Source organism: Crinia signifera, chromosome 1, assembly GCF_055691185.1.
Source record: "Crinia signifera chromosome 1, ASM5569118v1, whole genome shotgun sequence".
Taxonomy (NCBI): domain Eukaryota; kingdom Metazoa; phylum Chordata; class Amphibia; order Anura; family Myobatrachidae; genus Crinia; species Crinia signifera.
This window is the reverse complement of record NC_139217.1, coordinates 231944115-231949651: the sequence shown is the minus strand read 5'-3', so window position 1 is coordinate 231949651 and position 5537 is coordinate 231944115. Positions and strand designations below refer to the sequence as shown.

Here is a 5537-nt window from a genome sequence, read left to right as displayed (position 1 = left end):
ACGTCCACAGGTGGTTTATAGAAAAAGTAAAAGTCTTAAAGACTTAATAGCACCAAGCATGCTGAAAAGTGAAGCCCACCATTCAACTACCATGCCCAAATGCGTAGGGAGTTTTAAATGTGGCCATTGCATCATTTGCCGCCTACTACATCCCAACAGGAAAGCTTTTCACAATAAAGACAAATCCAAGGAGTATAAGATCAAACATTTCATAAACTGTACTACACCATCTGTTATTTATCTTCTGGAGTGCCCATGCAACTTACAATACGTGGGAAAGACGAAAAGACCATTGAAGATCAGAATTCAGGAGCATGTTAGAAACATCAAGAACAAGGTTCAGACACACGCAGTATCTCAGCACTTCTCAACACATCACAATGCAGATCCGGAAAAGCTTATGTTCAAAGGAATCGAACTGGTCGCATTAGGAGAACGAGGTGGAGATCTGTCAAACCTACTGTCAAAAAGAGAAATGTTCTGGATCTTCGAATTAAACACCCTCCATCCAGAAGGATTTAAGGACAGCTACGAAATAGCACCTTTCCTGTAATATCTTGAATTCCATCCGATGCCCGAACAAAAGGATCCCAGACTACACTGTGGGCACACGAACCCCTATCCTCGTACCACCAATGGTCCGGTATGTTCTAACTAGTCCTAGGCTATCTCTTTGTCCATCCCTTCTTGATCAGAGTATTTTCTAAGTTTGTGGAATCCTTTTATGCCAACCGCATTACCACCAACCACACTACAGCCATACCACACTGGTACCGCCCAACCACGTTCGATCTTGGAAGCTAAGCAGTGTTGGGCCCGACTAGTACTAGGAAGGGGAACCTCCTAGGAATATTGGGTGCTGTAACTAAATGGTGAAGGTATGACATGTATATAAAGGTGATCCACACTAACATCCACCTGTTTCGTTTCCCCTCCCTCATATATGACTGTATATATATTTATAATTTACATCCTGTCTAAGTAAAAATTTTCTCTGTTCACCTCTAACAAACTCTATTTGGGATATTGAGTTATTTTCCAACCCAGTGCAATTGCAAGCATATTAATCAGGATATATGATCATAAACTGCCGTGCTATTTTAGCTTATTCGAAATCCCTTACCAACAGTTCAAACTGTGCATAATGGAACACAATGACTACATTTATGTACTAATTGACTTCCTTGTTTTCCCTCATCCTCTTACATAAATGACTATCCCAACACTGTCCCCGCTGAGGGTGTACCAACTACGCTGACAAGCCCCGGCGAGTATTGCAAATGAATACACACTGCGGGAAGATCCGTCTCCATGGCAACCATATGAAGCCACTATGAACGTGAAACTCGGCGCCTGAGTGCGTTCCAAAGCAAGGAAACGAACGACTAACGGTGCGTTCCAAAAGCAGGAAGCCCATCAGCAACCAATCAGCGTATGAAGCCACGGAGATGTAGGACCTTCAGCGCAACATATGAAAAAGACGCATGCGCAACTGAACGCTTGGGATGCCGGATGCGGGGCGGAAGTGGGGCGGATATGACGTTGCGCCCCACTCCACCGCGATCCGAATCTTATACTGTGCTTATTGTGCACATTATCACTATACTAAACTGAAATATTTCCTAGCATTATCGGCCCTATGTTTATGAGGGATTCAGTATTGAATCCCGGCGGTCGGGATCCCGGCGTTCAGAATCCCGATGCCGGAATCCCGACAGCCGAAATGCCGACAAGGGGGGGACGTGGATCACCCCCCCTTGCGGGCTCGCTGCGCTCGCCACGCAGCAGGCCCGGTGCCTCGCTACGCTCGGCATGCTATTTTATTCTCCCTCCAGGGGTGTCGTGGACACCCCAGGAGGGAGAAAATGTCGGCATTTCGGCGGTCGGGATTCCGGCGTCGGGATTCTGAACGCCGGGATCCCGACCGCCGGGATCTTAACTGCATCCCGTTTAGAGTGATTTATAGCACATTCCACTAAAAACACTCGCTTCAGCCCTTAATTGATTGATTGAATAAATAATCACAGGAAGTGATGTAACATCTGCCTCTGCATAAATATCTGCTCCCTCCAGTATGTCCCCACCCCCTGAGGAAGTCCTTTTGAGACGAAACATGTAGGGCAGCTTCTGAACTCTTGTGTTCTCCACACCTAAAGCTAAGCGATTCCACCCTTTTCTTTTATCTCATCGTGCATCTTATCCTTTTTATGAAATATCTCTTATTATCTCTTATCAATTTAAAAACGTTTTAGCAATTCTTATGTCACATCCAGCACTTTATTATATATGAATTTTCTCCGTATTTTTTATTGAGATATCTCTACCCCGATTGTTATTGATTGTATATTTTGTACTGTAAAATAAATGTATTTATTTTTTAAACACTAAGCCTATTTATATACATAATTTTAAACTGTAGTCGCCAGGCTCTAAGCATTTTTTCACAATATATATATATATATATATATATATATATATATATATATATACATAACAGCAGTGTAGACCCCTGGGCATAGAAATGTATTGGGGCCCCTACCTATCCTCCAGCAGTAGGGGTGGGGGGTGCTATGAGCAGAAGCTTTGATGTCACCCAGGTGGTAGGGGGTATTATATCAACCGCTCAGCATGTATGGTCTGGATCAGTAATTTCCACTAATTACCTCTTTACTGCGCAGATGGTGGGAGATGAGGTGGGAGAAGGATGTTTAATACGCAGAGGAGGGGTGTATAGTGGAGTGGGCTTCTTATTCATAATTTTCTGGTGAGAGGACAGCTTGCTTGACTGCAGATATCTCCAGTTCCCTAGGACTAGAGGATCAGAGTTCAGGAGGCAGAGCAATCCCCCAATGAGAATATAAAACTACATACCAGGTGTGTGGAGCTGGAGTAGTAACCAGCTGCTGGAAGGCTTATACTGTATCTCTGGTTCTGGGCAAAGTAGAGATAAGCTCCTAGTGTCCATCAAAGGGGGAGAGTCCCAGCTTTTGTAATATACCCTCAGAAAAACTCTGTCAGCCAGAACCTGAAATATCTGACTGGGAAGAGCAATTACCAGGCTTGGATGGGGACCACTGCTTTGAAGTCAGATATCTCCAGTTCCCCAGGGCTGGTTTTTAAAATTATTGTACCCATGGAAAGAGGGGACTCTCAGCTTTCAGTCTAGCATCCTTAGATTCCTGGGGGGGGGGGGGTCTGGGTTTTTAGAAACCCCCCTGCGTGCGCCACTGGTGTGTGGCATCATGTGTAATGGGCATTACAGTGTGGGGCATAATGTGAAGTGGGCATTACGGTGTGGGACATAATGTGCAATGGGCATTACCATGTTGGGCATAATGTGTAATGGGCATTACGGCGTGTGGTATAATGTGTAAGATTCATTACGGTGTGTGCCATAATGTGGCCATGCCCCTATTGTCATGTAACCACTCGTCTAGTTTCATATGACCATGCCCCCTCATGACACATCACCACGCCCATTTTTGACGCACGCACCTACAGTGTGCACTTATAGTACCGCTAATAAATAATTTAACTTGCATCAGTGGGCTGCATAAAGTCCATATGCTGCATAAGCATCTGTAGGCATTGCATTACCTTATTTTGTTTCCTGTTTTCCATCCAAAAAGTTTTTATACTCATGGAGGGGCAAAGTTCCCATCACAGTCCCCACATTTTTATGGTAAAAACTTCCCACAAACTGATAAAAATAATAAAACACATGTACCTTTGCATTTATAATTTAAGCCTGACAGTTTGTAGCTATAGTACCATTAATTATTCTGCCCTCATGTCCATGATCAGAAAGTATAATCCCCAGTGAATGCTGTGCACCAATCCCTATAGATTCTGTATGGAGACAGTGAGATAAATGAGCAAAAGACAGACAGTGAAAGATGCCAAGACATCATCTGACACCTAATTTTCTTGAATTGTACTTCATTGTACTTACTAAACAATTTTCTAAACTGTTTGCTTCTTTATATATTGTAGATAAACATTGATTTAGTCAATGTGGTCCATAATAAAATATGCCTATGGTTTTTGACTATTTTTTCCGTGTCCCATGTTGCACATTATTGGGGGTATATATGTGAGCGGTTCTGGCTGGCAACGTCAATGTTGTTAGTACCCAAGTGATTTTTTTCTTTACTAAATCACCTGTAATCTTGCCCACAGCAATGTAATGGACCTACACACGTAGTGATTGTTAAGCCGCTGCAGGACACGGCAGGTCCAATACTCACCTGTCTGTGTCCGGCGTCGGGTCTCTGTTCGGCAGCCTGGGGTGTGGCTGCAGCCAGAGCATTATGGGGGCGAGCTGTTGGCAGCCTGCCACGCTGGTGGGGAGCCATCTTAGTTGTGGGCATAGTAGTGGTTGTAGTGTAGAGAAAGAGTTTGCTCTGTGATTGCACACCAAAGAGTTTGATTTTTGTTGTATTTAAAACTTAACCTTTATTGGTTTATTCTTAAAAAGGTAAAGGGGGCCTTGATATCTGTGTTCCTTTCCATTGTGTGGATCACAGGTCATGGTCCGGTCCGCTCCGCTCATTGTGAATTTAAGTAGAGGTTAAAAACTTACGACATACATTTACACAAACATGTAAAGTGGGGTGCTTGTGCACTGTAAAGGCAAGAAAGTGTGTTTAAAGATTAAAAATGTGGTCGCTAATTTTCACACTAGCGGTTGAACCTCTGGCTGAGGCTATTCGTACTCAGGCACCTATTCTGGGACCGACCATAGGGGGTATCTCACACAAGATTAGTCTAATTGCAGACAATGTCATACTTTGTCTTGAAGATCCGATTTCGTCTCTTCCCCACCTACATAAGATTTTGTATGCCTACTCTAAAATATCGTACTACAAGTTAAATACCGCAAAAACAGAAGCCTTCCCACTAGATGTACCAGATACCATGCTTGCCCGTTTGAAAAATGACTATAAATATGCTTGGAAGACTAAGGCAATTAAATACCTTGGTATTAATCTGGCTAAGGACTGCGATATCCTAGAAGCCAATTATGACCCCCTACTCCGCGCATTCGACACCCTTACTAAAGAATGGATGTTACAGGAGGTTTCATGGGTTGGCCGGATTGCAGCGGCAAAAATGATACTCTTGCCCAAGCTGATGTACATCTTTCGCACTATCCCTCGCCCTTTTCCTCCCTCCATTTGTAACAAATTTAATAAACTTCTGTCCTCATATATTTGGAAGGGCGTTTAACCCAAAATAGAAAAATCCACTTTTTTTTTACTAAAGATGAGGGTGGGGTAGCCTACCCTGACCTAGAGAAGTACCACTCTGCGTGTCTTTTGAGTGAATCTAGAGATTGGTACTTGAAAGACATTATTAAGCCATGGGTATCGATAGAACAAGCTCTTATATGCCCCCTCCTCCTCCCTGATTTGCTAAGACTTCCAGCTACATCTGCACTACCTTCATCTATGTACTGTACAGCGGTTCGCTTATCACTGACGGTATGGCATAAGCTAGTTTCTACAGATAGAGATATTTGTCTTCCCTCCCCTCAA

The 5537-nt window shown here is 43.5% G+C and overlaps 1 pseudogene; it reads left to right on the top strand.

The window, feature by feature from the left end:
* Positions 1–749: 749 nt before the first annotated feature.
* On the top strand, positions 750–868 carry LOC146038595 (5S ribosomal RNA; annotated as a pseudogene).
* The last annotated feature ends 4669 nt before the right edge of the window (positions 869–5537 follow it).